The sequence below is a fragment of the Gorilla gorilla genome, chromosome Y (assembly GCF_029281585.2).
Source record: "Gorilla gorilla gorilla isolate KB3781 chromosome Y, NHGRI_mGorGor1-v2.1_pri, whole genome shotgun sequence".
NCBI lineage: Eukaryota > Metazoa > Chordata > Mammalia > Primates > Hominidae > Gorilla > Gorilla gorilla.
The window spans coordinates 40,335,660-40,359,885 of record NC_073248.2 but is presented as its reverse complement, the minus strand read 5'-3'; positions in this window follow the sequence as shown (position 1 = coordinate 40,359,885).

Here is a 24,226-nt window from a genome sequence, read left to right as displayed (position 1 = left end):
ATTCGTTTCTACTCGGGTAGTTTCCATTCCATTGCATTCCATTCCATTGCGTTCAAATCCGTTCCGTTCCCTTCCATTTCGTTCCATTCCGTTCCGTTCTTCTCAGTTGGATTCCATTCCATTGCGTTCCGTTCCATTCCGTTCCGTTCTTCTCGGGTGGATTCCATTCCATTGCGTTCCGTTCCGTTCCGTTCCTTTCTCTTCCGTGCCTTTCCGTTGCATTCCATTCCATTCCTTTACATTCCATTCTACTCGGATAGATTCCATTCCATTGCATTCCGTTCCATTCCATTCCATTCTATTCCATACCGTTCCTTTCCATTCCATTCCATTCCATTGCATTCCATTCCGTTCTACTCCGGTAAATTCCATACCATTCCATTCCATTCTATTCCATTCTACTCGGTTAGTTTCCATTCCTTTCCATTCCATTCCATTCTGTTCCATTCCGTTCCATTCCATTCCATTCCATTCCAATCAGTTCCATTCCGTTCTACTCGGGTAGATTCCATACCATTCCATTCCATTCCATTCCGTTCTAGTCGTGTTGATTCCTTTCGATTCGATTCCATTCCATTCCATTCTATTCCTTTCCATTCCATTGCATTCCATTCCATTCCATTCCACTCAATTCGATTCTGTTCAACCCGTGTAGGTTCCATACCATTCCATTCCATTGCATTCCATTCCATTCCATTCCATTCCATTCCATTCCATTCCATTCCATTCCATTCCATTCCATTCCATTCCATTCCGTTCTTCTCCTGTAGATTCCATTCCGTTCCCTTCCGTTCCGTTCAGTTCTACTTGGGTAGATTCCATTCCATTCCATTATATTCCATTCCATTCCATTCCATTCCTTTCCACTTGGGTAGATTCCATTCCATTCCATTCCATTCTGTTCCATTCCATTCCATTCCATTCCTTTCCATTCCATTCCATTCCATTCCATTCTATTCCTTTCCATTCCATTGCATTCCATTCCATTCCATTGCATTCCATTCCATTCCATTCCACTCAATTCGATTCTGTTCAACCCGTGTAGGTTCTATACCATTCCATTCCTTTGCATTCCATTCCATTCCATTCCATTCCATTCCATTCCATTCCATTCCATTCCATTCCATTCCATTCCATTCCATTGCATTCAATTCCGTTCTTCTCCTGTAGATTCCATTCTGTTCCCTTCCGTTCCGTTCAGTTCTACTTGGGTAGATTCCATTCTATTCCATTCCATTCCATTTTATTCCATTCCATTCCATTCCATTCCTTTCCACTTGGGTAGATTCCATACCATTCCATTCCATTCCATTCCGTTCTAGTCGGGTAGATTCCATTCCATTCCATTCCATTCCTTTCCATTCCATTCCGTTCCGTTCTTCTCGGGTCCATTCCATTCCATTCCATTCCCTTCCTTTCTACTCGGGTAGATTCCATTCCGTTCCATTCTGTCCCATTCCGTTTCGCTCTACTCGGGTAGATTTCATTCCATTCCACTCCATTCCATGCCACTTAGTTCCGTTCTACTCTGGTAGATTCCATTTCAATCCATTCCAATCCATTCCATTCCATTCCGTTCTACTCGAGTAGATACCATTGCGTTCCGTTCCGTACCGTTCCTTTCCGTTCCGTTCCGCTCCGTTCTACTCTGGTAGATTCCATTCCATTCCACTCCATTCCCCTCCATTATATTATGTTCCATTTCATTCCATTCCATTCGATTCCGTTCTACTCGGGTAAATTCCGTTCCGTTCCGTTCCGTTCCCTTCCGTTCTGTTCCATTCCATTCCATTCCATTCCATTCCATTCCATTCCATTCCATTCCATTCCATCCTACTCGGGTAGATTCCGTTCCCTTCCGTTCCATTCCATTTTTATCCGTTCCATTCCGTTCCATTCCTTACTTCTCGGTTAGATTCCACTGCATTCCATTGCATTGCATTCCATTCCATTCCATTCCATTACGTTCCATTTCATTCTGCTCCTGTAGATTCCATTCCATTCCATTCGATTCCATTCTACCCCTGAGATTCCATTCCATTCCATTCCATTCCATTCCATTCCATTCCATTCCTTTCCGTTCCATTCCATTCCATTCCATTCCATTCCATTCCATTCCATTCCATTCCATTCCATTCCGTTCTACTCGGGTACATTTCATTCCATTCCATTCCATTCCATTCCATTCCATTCCATTCCATTCTATTCCATTCCATTACATTCCATTCCATCCCATTCCATTCCATTCCATTCCATTCCATTCCATTCCATTCCATTCCATTCCGTTCTACTCGGGTAGATTCCATACCATTCCATTCCATTCCAATCCGTTCTAGTCTGGTAGATTCCATTCGATTCCATTCCATTCCATTCCCTTCTATTCCTTTCCATTCCATTGCATTCCATTCCATTCCATTGCATTCCATTCCGTTCTTCTCCTGTAGATTCCATTCCATTCCCTTCCGTTCCGTTCAGTTCTACTTGGGTAGATTCCATTCCATTCCATTCCATTCCATTATATTCCATTCCATTCCATTCCATTCCTTTCCACTTGGGTAGATTCCATTCCATTCCATTCCATTCTGTGCCATTCCATTCCATTCCATTCCATTCCATTCCATTCCATTCCATTCCATTCCTTTCCATTCCATTGCATTCCAATCCATTCCATTCCATTCCATTCCATTCCATTCCATTCCATTCCATTCCATTCCATTCCATTCCATTCCGTTCTTATCGGGTCCATTCCATTCCATTCCATTCCATTCCCTTCCGTTCTACTCGGGTAGATTCCATTCCGTTCCATTCTGTTCCATTCCGTTTCGCTCTACTCGGGTAGATTTCATTCCATTCCACTCCATTCCATACCACTTAGTTCCGTTCTACTCTGGTAGATTCCATTTCAATCCATTCCAATCCATTCCATTCCATTCCGTTCTACTCGGGTAGATACCATTGCGTTCCGTTCCGTTCCGTTCCTTTCCGTTCCGTTCCACTCCGTTCTACTCTGGTAGATTCCATTCCATTCCATTCCATTCCCCTCCATTATATTATGTTCCATTTCATTCCATGCCATTCGATTCCGTTCTACTCGGGTAAATTCCGTTCCGTTCCGTTCCGTTCCCTTCCGTTCTGTTCCATTCCATTCCATTCCATTCCATTCCATTCCATTCCATTCCATCCTACTCGGGTAGATTCCGTTCCCTTCCGTTCCGTTCCATTTTTATCCGTTCCATTCCGTTCCATTCCTTACTTCTCGGTTAGATTCCACTGCATTCCATTGCATTGCATTCCATTCCATTCCATTCCATTACGTTCCATTTCATTCTGCTCCTGTAGATTCCATTCCATTCCATTCGATTCCATTCTACCCCTGAGATTCCATTCCATTCCATTCCATTCCATTCCATTCCATTCCTTTCCGTTCCATTCCATTCCATTCCATTCCATTCCATTCCATTCCATTCCATTCCATTCCATTCCATTCCGTTCTACTCGGGTACATTTCATTCCATTCCATTCCATTCCATTCCATTGCACTCCATTCCATTCTATTCCATTCCATTACATTCCATTCCATCCCATTCCATTCCATTCCATTCAATGCCATTCCATTCCGTTCCGCTCTTCTCGAGTAGAATCCATTCTATTCCGTTCCATTCCATTCCATTCCACTCCATTCCATTCCATTCCTATCCACTCGGATAGATTCCATTCCCTTCCATTCCATTCCATTCTATTCCATTCCATTCCGTTTGATTCCATTCAGTTCTTCTCGTGTTGATTCCACTCCGTTCCGTTCCGTTCCGTTCCGTTGTACTCAGGTGGATTCCATTCCATTCCATTCCATTCCATTCCATTCCATTCCATTTCATTCCGTTCCGTTCTATTCGTGGAGATTCCATTGCATTCCATTCCTTTACATTCCATTCCGTTCCATTCCATTCCATTCCAATCCATTCCTTTCTACTCGGGTACATTCCATTCTGTTCCATTCCGTTCCGTTCCCTTCCATTCTACTCGAGTAGATTCCATTCTATTCCATTCCGTTCCATTCCTTTCCATTCCATTCCATTCCATTCCATTCCATTCCATTCCGTTCCGTTACACTACATTCCATTCCATTCCATTCAATTCCGTTGTGTTCTACTCATTCCATTCCATTCCATTCGATTCTGTTCTACCCGGATAGATTCCATACCATTCCATTCCATTGTATTCCATTCCATTCCATTCCATTCCGTTCTACTCGGGTAAGTTCCATTCCATTCCATTCCATGCGATTCAAATCCATTCCATTCTATTCCATTCCATTCCACAATGTACCATTCCACTCCGTTCTTCTCGGGTGGATTCCATTCCATTCCATTCCATTCCATTCTATTCCATTCCATTCCATTCCATTCCATTCCGTTGTATTCGTGGAGATTCCATTGAAATCCATTCCATTCCATTCCGTTCTAATCGGGTACATTCCATTCCGTTCCGTTTCGTTCCGTTCCGTTCCATTCTACTCGGGTAGATGCCATTCCATTCCATTCCATTCCATTCCATTCCATTCCTTTCCATTCCATTCCATTCCATTCCATTCCATTCCGTTCTACTCGGGTAGATTCCATTCCATTCCATTCCATTCTGTTCCATTCCATTCCATTCCGTTCTACTCTGTTAGATTCCATACCATTCCAATTCATTCCTTTCCGTTCTAGTCGGGTATATTCCATTCCATTCCATTCCATTCCATTCCGTTCTATTCAACTCGGTAGATTCCATACCATTCCATTCCATTCCATTCCATTCCATTCCATTCCATTCCATTCCATTCCGTTCTACTCGGGTAGTTTCCATTCCATTGCATTCCATTCCATTGCGTTCCAATCCGTTCCGTTCCATTCCATTGCGTTCCATTCCGTTCCATTCCGTTCCGTTCTTTTCGGTTGGATTCCATTCCATTGCGTTCCGTTCCGTTACGTTCCGTTCTTCTCGGGTGGATCCCATTCCATTGCGTTCCGTTCCATTCCGTTCTCTTCCGCACCTTTCTGTTCCATTCCATTCCATTCCATTCCATTCCATACTACTCGGATAGATTCCATTCCATTGCATTCCATTCCATTCCATTCCATTCTATTCCATACCGTTCCTTTCCATTCCATTCCATTCCATTGCATTCCGTTCCGTTGTACTCGGGTAGGTTCCATTCCATTCCATTCCATTCCATTCCATTCCATTCTGTTCCATCCCATTGCATTCCATTCCATTCCATTCCGTTCTACTCACGTAGATTCCATACCATTCCATTCCATTCCATTCCGTTCTAGTCGGGTAGATTCCATTTGATTCCATTCAATTCCATTCCATTCTATTCCTTTCCATTCCATTGCATTCTATTCCATTCCATTCCACTCAATTCGATTCTGTTCATCCCGGGTAGATTCCACACCTTTCCATTCCTTTGCATTCCATTCCATTCCATTCCATTCGAATACATTCCATTCCGTTCTACTCTGGTAGATTCCATACAATTCCAATCCATTCCTTTCCGTTCTAGTCGGGTAGATTCCATTCCATTCCATTCCATTCCATTCTGTTCAACTCGGGTAGATTCCATACCATTCCATTCCATTCCATTCCATTACATTCGTTTCTACTCGGGTAGTTTCCATTCCATTGCATTCCATTCCATTGCGTTCAAATCCATTCCGTTCCCTTCCATTCTGTTCCATTCCGTTCCTTTCCGTTCCGTTCTTCTCGGTTGGATTCCATTCCATTGCATTCCGTTCCATTCCATTCCGTTCTTTTCGGGTGGATTACATTCCATTGCGTTCCGTTCCGTTCCGTTCCATTCTCTTCCGTGCCTTTCCGTTCCATTCCATTCCATTCCATTGCATTCCATTCTACTCGGATAGATTCCATTCCATTGCATTCCGTTCCATTCCATTCCATTCTATTCCATACCGTTCCTTTCCATTCCATTCCATTCCATTGCATTCCATTCCGTTCTACTCGGGTAAATTCCATACCATTCCATTCCATTCTATTCCATTCTACTCGGTTAGGTTCCATTCCATTCCATTCCATTCCATTCTGTTCCATTCCGTTCCATTCCATTCCATTCCATTCCATTCCATTCCATTCCATTCCATTCCATTCCATTCCATTCCATTCCGTTCTACTCGGGTAGATTCCATACCATTCCATTCCATTCCATTCCGTTCTAGTCGGGTGGATTCCATTCGATTCCATTCCATTCCATTCCATTCTATTCCTTTCCATTCCATTGCATTCCATTCCATTCCATTCCACTCAATTCGATTCTGTTCAACCCGTGTAGGTTCCATACCATTCCATTCCTTTGCATTCCATTCCATTCCATTCCATTCCGTTCCATTCCATTCCATTCCATTCCATTCCATTGCATTCCATTCCGTTCTTCTCCTGTAGATTCCATTCCGTTCCCTTCCGTTCCGTTCAGTTCTACTTGGGTAGATTCCATTCCATTCCATTCCATTCCATTATATTCCATTCCATTCCATTCCATTCCTTTCCACTTGGGTAGATTCCATTCCATTCCATTCCATTCTGTTCCATTCCATTCCATTCCATTCCATTCCATTCCATTCCATTCCATTCCATTCCATTCCATTCCTTTCCATTCCATTGCATTCCAATCCATTCCATTCCATTCCATTCCATTCTATTCCGTTCCGTTCTTCTCGGGTCCATTCCATTCCATTCCATTCCCTTCCTTTCTACTCGGGTAGATTCCATTCCGTTCCATTCTGTCCCATTCCGTTTCGCTCTACTCGGGTAGATTTCATTCCATTCCACTCCATTCCATGCCACTTAGTTCCGTTCTATTCTGGTAGATTCCATTTCAATCCATTCCAATCCATTCCATTCCATTCCGTTCTACTCGGGTAGATACCATTGCGTTCCGTTCCGTTCCGTTCCTTTGCGTTCCGTTCCGCTCCGTTCTACTCTGGTTGATTCCATTCCATTCCCCTCCATTATATTATGTTCCATTTCATTCCATTCCATTCGATTCCGTTCTACTCGGGTAAATTCCGTTCCGTTCCGTTCCGTTCCCTTCCATTCCGTTCCATTCCATTCCATTCCATTCCATTCCATTCCATTCCATTCCATTCCATTCCATCCTACTCGGGTAGATTCCATTCCCTTCCGTTCCGTTCCATTTTTATCCGTTCCATTCCGTTCCATTCCTTAATTCTCGGTTAGATTCCACTGCATTCCATTGCATTGCATTCCATTCCATTACATTCCATTACGTTCCATTTCATTCTGCTCCTGTAGATTCCATTCCATTCCATTCGATTCCATTCTACCCCTGAGATTCCATTCCATTCCATTCCATTCCATTCCATTCCATTCCTTTCCGTTCCATTCCATTCCATTCCATTCCATTCCATTCCATTCCATTCCATTCCATTCCGTTCTACTCGGGTACATTTCATTCCATTCCATTCCATTCCATTCTATTCCATTCCATTACATTCCATTCCATCCCATTCCATTCCATTCCATTCAATGCCATTCCATTCCGTTCCGCTCTTCTCGAGTAGAATCCATTCTATTCCGTTCCATTCCATTCCATTCCACTCCATTCCATTCCATTCCTTTCCACTCGGATAGATTCCATTCCATTCCATTCCATTCCATTCCATTCTATTCCATTCCATTCCATTTGATTCCATTCAGTTCTTCTCGTGTAGATTCCATTCCGTTCCGTTCCGTTCCGTTCCGTCGTACTCAGGTGGATTCCATTCCATTCCATTCCATTCCATTCCATTCCATTCCATTTCATTCCATTCCGTTCTATTCGTGGAGATTCCATTGCATTCCATTCCTTTACATTCCATTCCGTTCCATTCCATTCCATTCCAATCCATTCCTTTCTACTCGTGTACATTCCATTCTGTTCCATTCCGTTCCGTTCCCTTCCATTCTACTCGAGTAGATTCCATTCTATTCCATTCCGTTCCATTCCTTTCCATTCCATTCCATTCCATTCCATTCCATTCCTTTCCATTCCTTTGCATTCTATTCCGTTCCGTTCCATTCCATTCCATTCCATTCATTTCCATGCCATTCGATTCTGTTCAACCCGGATAGATTCCATACCATTCCATTCCATTGTATTCCATTCCATTCCATTCCATTCCGTTCTACTCGGGTAGGTTCCATTCCATTCCATTCCATGCGATTCAAAACCATTCCATTCTATTCCATTCCATTCCATAATGTACCATTCCACTCCGTTCTTCTCGGGTGGATTCCATTCCATTCCATTCCGTTCCGTTCCGTTCCGTTCCATTCCATTCAATTCCATTCCATTCCATTCAATTCCATTCCGTTCCATTCCATTACATTCCCTTCCATTCCATTCCATTCGATTCTGTACAAATCAGGTAGATTCCATACCATTCCATTTCATTGCATTCCATTCCATTGCATTCCATTCCATTTGATTCCATTCCATTCCATTCCATTCCATTCCATTCCATTCCATTCCGTTCTACTCAGGTAGATTCAATTCCATTCCTTTCTATTCCGTTCCGTTCCATTCCATTCCATTCCATTCCATTCAATTCCATTCCGTTCTTTTCTTGTGGATCCCATTCCATTCCATTCCATTCCATTCCGTTCCGTTCCATTCCATTCCATTCCATTTCATTCCATTCCGTTCCATTCCATTCCGTTCTTCTCAGGTGGATTAAATTCCATTCCATTCCATTCCATTCTGTTCTACTTGGGTAGATTCCATTCTATTCCATTCCATTCTATTCCATTCCATTCCATTCTATTCTGTTCTGTTCCGATCCATTCCTTTCCATTAAATTCCGTTCTTCTCGGGTGGATTCCATTCCATTCCCTTACGTTCCATTCCATTCCATTCCGTTCTACTCGGGTTCATTCCATTCCATTCCTTTGCATTCCGTTCCGTTCCATTTCGATCCGTTCCATTCCGTTCCATTCCGTTCCGTTCTTCTCAGGTGGATTCCATTCCATTGGGTTCCGTTCCGTTCTGTTCCATTCTGTTCCGTACCATTCCGTTCCGTTCCATTCCATTCCATTCTACTCGGATAGATTCCATTCCATTCCATTCCATTCCATTTCATTCTACTCGAGTAGATTCCATTCCATTCCATTCCATTCCATTGCATTCCATTCCATTCCATTCCGTTCCGTTCCATTCATTTCGATTCCATTCCATTCTACTCTGGTAGATTACCTTCAGTTCCCTTCCCTTCCGTTCCGTTCCGTGCCATTCTTTTCGGGTAGATTCTATTCTGTTCCACTCCATTCCATTACATCACATTCCATTCCTTTCCATTCCATTCCATTCTATTCTACTCGGGTAGATTCCATTACATTCCATTTCATTCCATTCCATTCCATTCCATTGTATTCCAATAAATTACATTCTACATGTGCACATTCCATTCCATTCCTTTCCATTCCATTCCATTCCATTCCATTTCATTCCATTACGTTCTTCTCATGTAGATTCCATTCCGTTCCGATCCGTTCCTTTCCGTTGTACTCGGGTAGATTCCATTCCATTCCATTCCATTGCATTCCATTCCATTCCATGCCATTCCATTCTATTCCATTCCATTCCATTCCATTCCATTCTTCTCGGGTAGATTCTATACCATTCCATTCCATTCCATTCCGTTCTAGTCGGGCAGATTCCATTCAATACCATTCCATTCCATTTCATTCTATTTCTTTCCGTTCCATTGCATTCCATTCCAGTCCATTCCATTCAATTCGATTCTGTTCAACCCGGGTAGTTTCCATACCATTCCATTCCTTTGCATTCCATTCCATTCCATTCCATTCCATTCCATTCCATTCCATTCCATTCCATTCCGTTCTACTCGGGTAGATTCCATTCCATTCCATTCCATTCTGTTCTATTCCATTCCATTCCATTCTATTCCATTCCGTTCTTCTCTAGTAGATTCCATACCATTCCAATTCATTCATTTCCTTTCTAGTCGGGTAGATTCCATTCCATTCCATTCCATTCCATTCCATTCCATTCTATTCAACTCGGGTAGATTCCATACCATTCCATTACATTTCATTCCATTCCGTTCTACTCGGGTAGTTTCCATTCCATTGCATTCCATTCCATTGCGTTCCAATCCGTTCCGTTCCGTTCCATTCCGTTGCGTTCCGTTCCATTCCGTTCCGTTCTTCTCGGTTGGATTCCATTCCATTGCGTTCCGTTCCGTTACGTTCCGTTTTTCTCGGGTGGATTCCATTCCATTGCGTTCCGTTCCGTTCCGTTCCGTTCTCTTCCGTTCCTTTCCGTTCCATTCCATTCCATTCCATTCCATTCTTTTCGGATAGATTCCATTCCATTGCATTCCGTTCCATTCCATTCCATTCTATTCCATACCGTTCCTTTCCATTCCATTCCATTCCATTGCATTCCATTCCGTTCTCTTCGGGTAGGTTCCATTCCATTCCATTCCATTCCAATCCATTCCATTCCATTCTGTTCCATCCCATTCCATTCCATTCCATTCCATTCCATTCCATTCCATTCCATTCCGTTCTACTCGGGTAGATTCCATACCATTCCATTCCATTCCATTCCGTTCTACTCGGGTAGATTCCATTTGATTCCATTCCATTCCATTCCATTCAATTCCTTTCCATTCCATTGCATTCCTTTCCATTCCATTCCACTCAATTCGATTCTGTTCATCCCGGGTAGATTCCATACCTTTCCATTCCTTTGCATTCCATTCCATTCCATTCCATTCCATTCCATTCCATTCCTATCCATTCCATTCCATTCCATTCCTTTCTACTCTGGGAGATTCCATACCATTCCAATCCTTTCCTTTCCGTTCTAGTCGGGTAGATTCCATTCCATTCCATTCCCTTCCATTCTGTTCAACTCGCGTAGATTCAATACCATTCCATTCCATTCCATTCCATTCCATTCCATTCCATTCCATTCCATTCGTTTCTACTCGGGTAGTTTCCATTCCCTTGCATTCCATTCCATTGCGTTCCAATCCGTTCCATTCCCTTCCATTCCGTTCCATTCCGTTCCATTCCGTTCCGTTCTTCTCGGTTGGATTCCATTCCATTGCGTTCCGTTCCATTCCGTTCCGTTCTTCTCGGGTGGATTCCATTCCATTGTGTTCCATTCCGTTCCGTTCCGTTCTCTTCCGTGCCTTTCCGTTCCCTTCCATTCCATTCCATTCCATTCCATTCTACTCGGATAGATTCCATTCCATTGCATTCCGTTCCATTCCATTCCATTCTATTCCATGCCGTTCCTTTCCATTCCATTCCCTTCCATTGCATTCCATTCCGTTCTACTCATGTAAATTCCATACCATTCCATTCCATTCTATTCCATTCTACTCGGGTAGGTTCCATTCCATTCCATTCCATTCCATTCTGTTCCATTCCGTTCCATTCCATTCCATTCCATTCCATTCCATTCCATTCCATTCCGTTCTACTCGGGTAGATTCCATACCATTCCATTCCATTCCACTCCGTTCTAGTCGGGTAGATTCCATTCGATTCCATTCCATTCCATTCCATTCTATTCCTTTCCATTCCATTGCATTCCATTCCATTCCATTCCACTCAATTCGATTCTGTTCAACCCGCGTAGATTCCATACCATTCCATTCCTTTGCATTCCATTCCATTCCATTCCATTCCATTAAATTCCATTCCATTCTACTGGGGTAGATTCCATTCCATTCTATTCCATTCTATTCCATTCTGTTCCATTCCATTCCATTCCATTCCATTCCATTCCATTCCATTCCATTCCATCCCGTTCTTCTCTGGTAGATTCCATACCATTCCAATCCATTCCATTCCGTTATTGTCTGGTACATTCCATTCCATTCCATTCCATTCCATTCTACTCGAGTAGATTCCATTCCATTCCATTCCATTCCATTCCATTCCATTCCATTCCATTCCATTCCATTGCATTCCATTCCATACCATTCCGTTCCGTTCCATTCCTTTCGATTCCATTCCATTCTACTCGGGTAGATGACATTCAGTTCCGTTCCGTTCTATTCCGTTCCGTGCCTTTCTTTTCAGGTAGATTCTATTCCGTTCCATTCCATTCCATTACATTCCATTCCATTCCTTTCCATTCCATTCCATTCTGTACTACTCGGGTAGATTCCATTACATTCCATTTCATTCTATTAAATTCCATTCCATTGCATTCCAATAAATTACATTCTACATGTGCACATTCCATTCCATTCCTTTCCACTCCATTCCATTGCATTCCATCTCATTCCATTCCGTTCTTCTCATGTAGATTCCATTCCGTACCGTTCCATTCCATTCCGTTGTAATCGGGTAAATTCCATTCCATTCCATTCCATAGCATTCCATTCCATTCCATTCCATTCCATCCCATTCCATTCCATTCCATTCCATTCCATTCCGTTGTAATCGTGGAGATTCCATTGATTTCCATTCCATTACATTCCATTCCGTTCCATTCCATTCCATTCCTTTCTAATCGGGTACATTCCATTCCATTCCATTCCGTTCTACTCGGGTTGATTCCGTTCCATTCCATTCCATTCCATTCCATTTCATTCCATTCGGTTCCATTCCATTCCATTCTGTTCTACTCGAGTTCATTCCATTCCATTCCATTCCATTCCATTCCATTCCATTCAGTTCTACTGGGGTAGATTCCATTCCATTCCATTCCATTCTATTCCATTCTGTTCCTTTCCATTCCATTCCATTCCATTCCATTCAATTCCATTCCATTCCATTCCATTCTACTCGAGTAGATCCCATTCCATACCATTCCATTCCATTGCATTCCATTCCATTCCATACCATTCCGTTCCGTTCCTTTCGATTCCATTCCATTCTACTCGGGTAGATTACATTCAGTTCCGTTCCGTTCTGTTCCGTTCCGTGCCGTTCTCTTCAGGTAGATTATATTCCGTTCCATTCCATTCAATTACATTACATTACATTCCTTCCCATTCCATTCCATTCTATTCTACTCGGGTAGATTCCATTACATTCCATTTCATTCCATTCCATTCCATTCCATTCCATTGCATTCCAACATATTACATTCTACATGTGCACATTCCATTCCATTCCTTCCCATTCCATTCCATTCCATTCCATTCCATTTCATTCCATTCCATTCTTCTCATGTAGATTCCATTCCGTTCCGATCCGTTCCATTCCGTTGTACTCGGGTAGATTCCATTCCATTCCATTCCATTGCATTCCATTCCATTCCATTCCAATCCATTCTATTCCATTCCATTCCATTCTATTCCATTCCATTCCATTCCATTCCATTCCATTCCATTCCATTCCATTCCATTCCATTCCATTCCATTCCATTCCATTCTACTCGGGTAGATTCCATACCATTCCATTCCATTCCATTCCGTTCTAATCGGGTACATTCCATTCCATTCCATTCCATTCCTTTCCGTTCCATTCCATTCCATTCCATTCTGTTCTACTCAGGTACATTTCATTCTATTCTATTCTATTCCATTCCATTCCATTCCATTCCATTCCTTCCCATTCCATTCCATCCCATTCCATTCCATTCCATTCCATTCCATTCAATGCCATTCCATTCCGCTCCGCTCTACTCGGATAGAATCCATTCTATTCCGTTCCATTCCATTCCATTCCGCTCCATTCCATTCCATTCCTTTCCACTCGGAGAGATTCCTTTCCATTCCATTCTATTCCATTCCATTCCATTTGATTCCATTCAGTTCTTCTCGTGTAGATTCCATTCCGTTCCGTTCCGTTCCGTTCCGTTCCGTTGTACTCAGGTGGATTCCATTCCATTCCATTCAATTGCATTCCATTCCATTCCATTCCATTCCATTCCATTCCATTCCATTCCATTCCATTCCATTCCATTCCGTTCTACTCGAGTTCATTCCATTCCATTACATTCCTTTCCATTCCGTTCCGTTACACTCCATTGCATTCCATTCCATTCTGTTCCGTTCTACTTGGGTCCATTCCATTCCATTCCATTCCATTCCATTCCATTCCGTTGTGCTCTACTCGGGTAGATTCCATTCCATTCCATTCCATTCCATTCCATTCCATTCCATTCCATTCCTTTCCTTTGCATTCTATTCCGTTCCGTTCCATTCCATTCCATTCCATTCATTTCCATGCCATTCGATTCTGTTCAACCCGGATAGATTCCATACCATTCCATTCCATTGTATTCCATTCCATTCCATTCCATTCCGTTCTACTCGGGTAGGTTCCATTCCATTCCATTCCATGCGATTCAAAACCATTCCATTCTATTCCATTCCATTCCATAATGTACCATTCCACTCCGTTCTTCTCGGGTGGATTCCATTCCATTCCATTCCGTTCCGTTCCGTTCCGTTCCATTCCATTCAATTCCATTCCATTCCATTCAATTCCATTCCGTTCCATTCCATTACATTCCCTTCCATTCCATTCCATTCGATTCTGTACAAATCAGGTAGATTCCATACCATTCCATTTCATTGCATTCCATTCCATTGCATTCCATTCCATTTCATTCCATTCCATTCCATTCCATTCCATTCCATTCCATTCCATTCCATTCCATTCCATTCCATTCCATTCCGTTCTACTCAGGTAGATTCAATTCCATTCCTTTCTATTCCGTTCCGTTCCATTCCATTCCATTCCATTCCATTCAATTCCATTCCGTTCTTTTCTTGTGGATCCCATTCCATTCCATTCCATTCCATTCCGTTCCGTTCCATTCCATTCCATTCCATTTCATTCCATTCCGTTCCATTCCATTCCGTTCTTCTCAGGTGGATTAAATTCCATTCCATTCCATTCCATTCTGTTCTACTTGGGTAGATTCCATTCTATTCCATTCCATTCTATTCCATTCCATTCCATTCTATTCTGTTCTGTTCCGATCCATTCCTTTCCATTAAATTCCGTTCTTCTCGGGTGGATTCCATTCCATTCCCTTACGTTCCATTCCATTCCATTCCGTTCTACTCGGGTTCATTCCATTCCATTCCTTTGCATTCCGTTCCGTTCCATTCCGATCCGTTCCATTCCGTTCCATTCCGTTCCGTTCTTCTCAGGTGGATTCCATTCCATTGGGTTCCGTTCCGTTCTGTTCCATTCTGTTCCGTACCATTCCGTTCCGTTCCATTCCATTCCATTCTACTCGGATAGATTCCATTCCATTCCATTCCATTCCATTTCATTCTACTCGAGTAGATTCCATTCCATTCCATTCCATTCCATTGCATTCCATTCCATTCCATTCCGTTCCGTTCCATTCATTTCGATTCCATTCCATTCTACTCTGGTAGATTACCTTCAGTTCCCTTCCCTTCCGTTCCGTTCCGTGCCATTCTTTTCGGGTAGATTCTATTCTGTTCCACTCCATTCCATTACATCACATTCCATTCCTTTCCATTCCATTCCATTCTATTCTACTCGGGTAGATTCCATTACATTCCATTTCATTCCATTCCATTCCATTCCATTGTATTCCAATAAATTACATTCTACATGTGCACATTCCATTCCATTCCTTTCCATTCCATTCCATTCCATTCCATTTCATTCCATTACGTTCTTCTCATGTAGATTCCATTCCGTTCCGATCCGTTCCTTTCCGTTGTACTCGGGTAGATTCCATTCCATTCCATTCCATTGCATTCCATTCCATTCCATGCCATTCCATTCTATTCCATTCCATTCCATTCCATTCCATTCCATTCCATTCCATTCTTCTCGGGTAGATTCTATACCATTCCATTCCATTCCATTCCGTTCTAGTCGGGCAGATTCCATTCAATACCATTCCATTCCATTTCATTCTATTTCTTTCCGTTCCATTGCATTCCATTCCAGTCCATTCCATTCAATTCGATTCTGTTCAACCCGGGTAGTTTCCATACCATTCCATTCCATTCCATTCCATTCCATTCCATTCCATTCCATTCCATTCCATTCCATTCCATTCCATTCCATTCCATTCCATTCCGTTCTACTCGGGTAGATTCCATTCCATTCCATTCCATTCTGTTCTATTCCATTCCATTCCATTCTATTCCATTCCGTTCTTCTCTAGTAGATTCCATACCATTCCAATTCATTCCTTTCCTTTCTAGTCGGGTAGATTCCATTCCATTCCATTCCCTTCCATTCTGTTCAACTCGCGTAGATTCAATACCATTCCATTCCATTCCATTCCATTCCATTCCATTCCATTCCATTCCATTCCATTCCATTCGTTTCTACTCGGGTAGTTTCCATTCCCTTGCATTCCATTCCATTGCGTTCCAATCCGTTCCATTCCCTTCCATTCCGTTCCATTCCGTTCTATTCCGTTCCGTTCTTCTCGGTTGGATTCCATTCCATTGCGTTCCGTTCCATTCCGTTCCGTTCTTCTCGGGTGGATTCCATTCCATTGTGTTCCGTTCCGTTCCGTTCCGTTCTCTTCCGTGCCTTTCCGTTCCCTTCCATTCCATTCCATTCCATTCCATTCTACTCGGATAGATTCCATTCCATTGCATTCCGTTCCATTCCATTCCATTCTATTCCATGCCGTTCCTTTCCATTCCATTCCCTTCCATTGCATTCCATTCCGTTCTACTCATGTAAATTCCATACCATTCCATTCCATTCTATTCCATTCTACTCGGGTAGGTTCCATTCCATTCCATTCCATTCCATTCCATTCTGTTCCATTCCGTTCCATTCCATTCCATTCCATTCCATTCCATTCCATTCCATTCCATTCCGTTCTACTCGGGTAGATTCCATACCATTCCATTCCATTCCACTCCGTTCTAGTCGGGTAGATTCCATTCGATTCCATTCCATTCCATTCCATTCTATTCCTTTCCATTCCATTGCATTCCATTCCATTCCATTCCACTCAATTCGATTCTGTTCAACCCGCGTAGATTCCATACCATTCCATTCCTTTGCATTCCATTCCATTCCATTCCATTCCATTAAATTCCATTCCATTCTACTGGGGTAGATTCCATTCCATTCTATTCCATTCTATTCCATTCTGTTCCATTCCATTCCATTCCATTCCATTCCATTCCATTCCATTCCATTCCATCCCGTTCTTCTCTGGTAGATTCCATACCATTCCAATCCATTCCATTCCGTTATTGTCTGGTACATTCCATTCCATTCCATTCCATTCCATTCTACTCGAGTAGATTCCATTCCATTCCATTCCATTCCATTCCATTCCATTCCATTCCATTCCATTCCATTGCATTCCATTCCATACCATTCCGTTCCGTTCCATTCCTTTCGATTCCATTCCATTCTACTCGGGTAGATGACATTCAGTTCCGTTCCGTTCTATTCCGTTCCGTGCCTTTCTTTTCAGGTAGATTCTATTCCGTTCCATTCCATTCCATTACATTCCATTCCATTCCTTTCCATTCCATTCCATTCTGTACTACTCGGGTAGATTCCATTACATTCCATTTCATTCTATTAAATTCCATTCCATTGCATTCCAATAAATTACATTCTACATGTGCACATTCCATTCCATTCCTTTCCACTCCATTCCATTGCATTCCATCTCATTCCATTCCGTTCTTCTCATGTAGATTCCATTCCGTTCCGTTCCATTCCATTCCGTTGTAATCGGGTAAATTCCATTCCATTCCATTCCATTGCATTCCATTCCATTCCATTCCATTCCATCCCATTCCATTCCATTCCATTCCATTCCATTCCGTTGTAATCGTGGAGATTCCATTGATTTCCATTCCATTACATTCCATTCCGTTCCATTCCATTCCATTCCTTTCTAATCGGGTACATTCCATTCCATTCCATTCCGTTCTACTCGGGTTGATTCCGTTCCATTCCATTCCATTCCATTCCATTTCATTCCATTCGGTTCCATTCCATTCCATTCTGTTCTACTCGAGTTCATTCCATTCCATTCCATTCCATTCCATTCCATTCCATTCAGTTCTACTGGGGTAGATTCCATTCCATTCCATTCCATTCTATTCCATTCTGTTCCTTTCCATTCCATTCCATTCCATTCCATTCAATTCCATTCCATTCCATTCCATTCTACTCGAGTAGATCCCATTCCATACCATTCCATTCCATTGCATTCCATTCCATTCCATACCATTCCGTTCCGTTCCTTTCGATTCCATTGCGTTCTACTCGGGTAGATTACATTCAGTTCCGTTCCGTTCTGTTCCGTTCCGTGCCGTTCTCTTCAGGTAGATTATATTCCGTTCCATTCCATTCAATTACATTACATTACATTCCTTTCCATTCCATTCCATTCTATTCTACTCGGGTAGATTCCATTACATTCCATTTCATTCCATTCCATTCCATTCCATTCCATTGCATTCCAACATATTACATTCTACATGTGCACATTCCATTCCATTCCTTCCCATTCCATTCCATTCCATTCCATTCCATTTCATTCCATTCCATTCTTCTCATGTAGATTCCATTCCGTTCCGATCCGTTCCATTCCGTTGTACTCGGGTAGATTCCATTCCATTCCATTCCATTGCATTCCATTCCATTCCATTCCATTCCATTCTATTCCATTCCATTCCATTCTATTCCATTCCATTCCATTCCATTCCATTCCATTCCAATCCATTCCATTCCATTCCATTCCATTCTACTCGGGTAGATTCCATACCATTCCATTCCATTCCATTCCGTTCTAATCGGGTACATTCCATTCCATTCCATTCCATTCCTTTCCGTTCCATTCCATTCCATTCCATTCTGTTCTACTCAGGTACATTTCATTCTATTCTATTCTATTCCATTCCATTCCATTCCATTCCATTCCTTCCCATTCCATTCCATCCCATTCCATTCCATTCCATTCCATTCCATTCAATGCCATTCCATTCCGCTCCGCTCTACTCGGATAGAATCCATTCTATTCCGTTCCATTCCATTCCATTCCACTCCATTCCATTCCATTCCTTTCCACTCGGAGAGATTCCTTTCCATTCCATTCTATTCCATTCCATTCCATTTGATTCCATTCAGTTCTTCTCGTGTAGATTCCATTCCGTTCCGTTCCGTTCCGTTCCGTTCCGTTGTACTCAGGTGGATTCCATTCCATTCCATTCAATTGCATTCCATTCCATTCCATTCCATTCCATTCCATTCCATTCCATTCCATTCCATTCCATTTCGTTCTACTCGTGGAGATTCCATTGCATTGCATTCCATTCCATTACATTCCATTCCGTTCCATTCCATTCCATTCCAATCTATTCCATTCTACTCGGGTACATTCCATTCCGTTCCATTCCGTTCCGTTCCGTTCCATTCTACTCGAGTAGATTCCATTCCATTCCATTCCGTTCCATTCCATTCCATTCCATTCCATTCCATTCCATTCCATTCCATTCCGTTCTACTCGAGTTCATTCCATTCCATTACTTTCCTTTCCATTCCGTTCCGTTACACTCCATTGCATTCCATTCCGTTCTGTTCCGTTCTACTTGGGTCCATTCCATTCCATTCCATTCCATTCCATTCCATTCCGTTGTGTTCTACTCGGGTAGATTCCATTCCATTCCATTCCATTCCATTCCATTCCATTCCATTCCATTCCATTCCATTCCATTCCATTCCATTCCATTAATTTCCTTTGCATTCTATTCCGTTCCGTTCCATTCCATTCCATTCCATTCATTTCCATGCCATTCGATTCTGTTCAACCCGGATAGATTCCATACCATTCCATTCCATTGTATTCCATTCCATTCCATTCCATTCCGTTCTACTCGGGTAGGTTCCATTCCATTCCATTCCATGCGATTCAAAACCATTCCATTCTATTCCATTCCATTCCATAATGTACCATTCCACTCCGTTCTTCTCGGGTGGATTCCATTCCATTCCATTCCGTTCCGTTCCGTTCCGTTCCATTCCATTCAATTCCATTCCATTCCATTCAATTCCATTCCGTTCCATTCCATTACATTCCCTTCCATTCCATTCCATTCGATTCTGTACAAATCAGGTAGATTCCATACCATTCCATTTCATTGCATTCCATTCCATTGCATTCCATTCCATTTCATTCCATTCCATTCCATTCCATTCCATTCCATTCCATTCCATTCCATTCCGTTCTACTCAGGTAGATTCAATTCCATTCCTTTCTATTCCGTTCCGTTCCATTCCATTCCATTCCATTCCATTCAATTCCATTCCGTTCTTTTCTTGTGGATCCCATTCCATTCCATTCCATTCCATTCCGTTCCGTTCCATTCCATTCCATTCCATTTCATTCCATTCCGTTCCATTCCATTCCGTTCTTCTCAGGTGGATTAAATTCCATTCCATTCCATTCCATTCTGTTCTACTTGGGTAGATTCCATTCTATTCCATTCCATTCTATTCCATTCCATTCCATTCTATTCTGTTCTGTTCCGATCCATTCCTTTCCATTAAATTCCGTTCTTCTCGGGTGGATTCCATTCCATTCCCTTACGTTCCATTCCATTCCATTCCGTTCTACTCGGGTTCATTCCATTCCATTCCTTTGCATTCCGTTCCGTTCCATTCCGATCCGTTCCATTCCGTTCCATTCCGTTCCGTTCTTCTCAGGTGGATTCCATTCCATTGGGTTCCGTTCCGTTCTGTTCCATTCTGTTCCGTACCATTCCGTTCCGTTCCATTCCATTCCATTCTACTCGGATAGATTCCATTCCATTCCATTCCATTCCATTTCATTCTACTCGAGTAGATTCCATTCCATTCCATTCCATTCCATTGCATTCCATTCCATTCCATTCCGTTCCGTTCCATTCATTTCGATTCCATTCCATTCTACTCTGGTAGATTACCTTCAGTTCCCTTCCCTTCCGTTCCGTTCCGTGCCATTCTTTTCGGGTAGATTCTATTCTGTTCCACTCCATTCCATTACATCACATTCCATTCCTTTCCATTCCATTCCATTCTATTCTACTCGGGTAGATTCCATTACATTCCATTTCATTCCATTCCATTCCATTCCATTGTATTCCAATAAATTACATTCTACATGTGCACATTCCATTCCATTCCTTTCCATTCCATTCCATTCCATTCCATTTCATTCCATTACGTTCTTCTCATGTAGATTCCATTCCGTTCCGATCCGTTCCTTTCCGTTGTACTCGGGTAGATTCCATTCCATTCCATTCCATTGCATTCCATTCCATTCCATGCCATTCCATTCTATTCCATTCCATTCCATTCCATTCCATTCCATTCCATTCCATTCTTCTCGGGTAGATTCTATACCATTCCATTCCATTCCATTCCGTTCTAGTCGGGCAGATTCCATTCAATACCATTCCATTCCATTTCATTCTATTTCTTTCCGTTCCATTGCATTCCATTCCAGTCCATTCCATTCAATTCGATTCTGTTCAACCCGGGTAGTTTCCATACCATTCCATTCCATTCCATTCCATTCCATTCCATTCCATTCCATTCCATTCCATTCCATTCCATTCCATTCCATTCCGTTCTACTCGGGTAGATTCCATTCCATTCCATTCCATTCTGTTCTATTCCATTCCATTCCATTCTATTCCATTCCGTTCTTCTCTAGTAGATTCCATACCATTCCAATTCATTCCTTTCCTTTCTAGTCGGGTAGATTCCATTCCATTCCATTCCATTCCATTCCATTCTATTCAACTCGGGTAGATTCCATACCATTCCATTACATTTCATTCCATTCCGTTCTACTCGGGTAGTTTCCATTCCATTGCATTCCATTCCATTGCGTTCCAATCCGTTCCGTTCCGTTCCATTCCGTTGCGTTCCGTTCCATTCCGTTCCGTTCTTCTCGGTTGGATTCCATTCCATTGCGTTCCGTTCCGTTACGTTCCGTTTTTCTCGGGTGGATTCCATTCAATTGGGTTCCGTTCCGTTCCGTTCCGTTCTCTTCCGTTCCTTTCCGTTCCATTCCATTCCATTCCATTCCATTCCATTCTACTCGGATAGATTCCATTCCATTGCATTCCGTTCCATTCCATTCCATTCTATTCCATACCGTTCCTTTCCATTCCATTCCATTCCATTGCATTCCATTCCGTTCTCTTCGGGTAGGTTCCATTCCATTCCATTCCATTCCAATCCATTCCATTCCATTCTGTTCCATCCCATTCCATTCCATTCCATTCCATTCCATTCCATTCCATTCCGTTCTACTCGGGTAGATTCCATACCATTCCATTCCATTCCATTCCGTTCTACTCGGGTAGATTCCATTTGATTCCATTCCATTCCATTCCATTCAATTCCTTTCCATTCCATTGCATTCCTTTCCATTCCATTCCACTCAATTCGATTCTGTTCATCCCGGGTAGATTCCATACCTTTCCATTCCTTTGCATTCCATTCCATTCCATTCCATTCCATTCCATTCCATTCCATTCCTATCCATGCCATTCCATTCCATTCCTTTCTACTCTGGTAGATTCCATACCATTCCAATCCTTTCCTTTCCGTTCTAGTCGGGTAGATTCCATTCCATTCCATTCCCTTCCATTCTGTTCAACTCGCGTAGATTCAATACCATTCCATTCCATTCCATTCCATTCCATTCCATTCCATTCCATTCCATTCGTTTCTACTCGGGTAGTTTCCATTCCCTTGCATTCCATTCCATTGCGTTCCAATCCGTTCCATTCCCTTCCATTCCGTTCCATTCCGTTCCATTCCGTTCCGTTCTTCTCGGTTGGATTCCATTCCATTGCGTTCCGTTCCATTCCGTTCCGTTCTTCTCGGGTGGATTCCATTCCATTGTGTTCCGTTCCGTTCCGTTCCGTTCTCTTCCGTGCCTTTCCGTTCCCTTCCATTCCATTCCATTCCATTCCATTCTACTCGGATAGATTCCATTCCATTGCATTCCGTTCCATTCCATTCCATTCTATTCCATGCCGTTCCTTTCCATTCCATTCCCTTCCATTGCATTCCATTCCGTTCTACTCATGTAAATTCCATACCATTCCATTCCATTCTATTCCATTCTACTCGGGTAGGTTCCATTCCATTCCATTCCATTCCATTCTGTTCCATTCCGTTCCATTCCATTCCATTCCATTCCATTCCATTCCATTCCATTCCATTCCGTTCTACTCGGGTAGATTCCATACCATTCCATTCCATTCCACTCCGTTCTAGTCGGGTAGATTCCATTCGATTCCATTCCATTCCATTCCATTCTATTCCTTTCCATTCCATTGCATTCCATTCCATTCCATTCCACTCAATTCGATTCTGTTCAACCCGCGTAGATTCCATACCATTCCATTCCTTTGCATTCCATTCCATTCCATTCCATTCCATTAAATTCCATTCCATTCTACTGGGGTAGATTCCATTCCATTCAATTCCATTCTATTCCATTCTGTTCCATTCCATTCCATTCCATTCCATTCCATTCCATTCCATTCCATTCCATTCCATTCCATCCCGTTCTTCTCTGGTAGATTCCATACCATTCCAATTCATTCCATTCCGTTATTGTCTGGTACATTCCATTCCATTCCATTCCATTCCATTCTAATCGAGTAGATTCCATTCCATTCCATTCCATTCCATTCCATTCCATTCCATTCCATTCCATTCCATTGCATTCCATTCCATACCATTCCGTTCCGTTCCATTCCTTTCGATTCCATTCCATTCTACTCGGGTAGATGACATTCAGTTCTGTTCCGTTCTATTCCGTTCCGTGCCTTTCTTTTCAGGTGGATTCTATTCCGTTCCATTCCATTCCATTACATTCCATTCCATTCCTTTCCATTCCATTCCATTCTGTACTACTCGGGTAGATTCCATTACATTCCATTTCATTCTATTAAATTCCATTCCATTGCATTCCAATAAATTACATTCTACATGTGCACATTCCATTCCATTCCTTTCCACTCCATTCCATTGCATTCCATCTCATTCCATTCCGTTCTTCTCATGTAGATTCCATTCCGTTCCGTTCCATTCCATTCCGTTGTAATCGGGTAAATTCCATTCCATTCCATTCCATTCCATTCCATTCCATTCCATTCCTTTCCATTCCTTTGCATTCTATTCCGTTCCGTTCCATTCCATTCCATTCCATTCATTTCCATGCCATTCGATTCTGTTCAACCCGG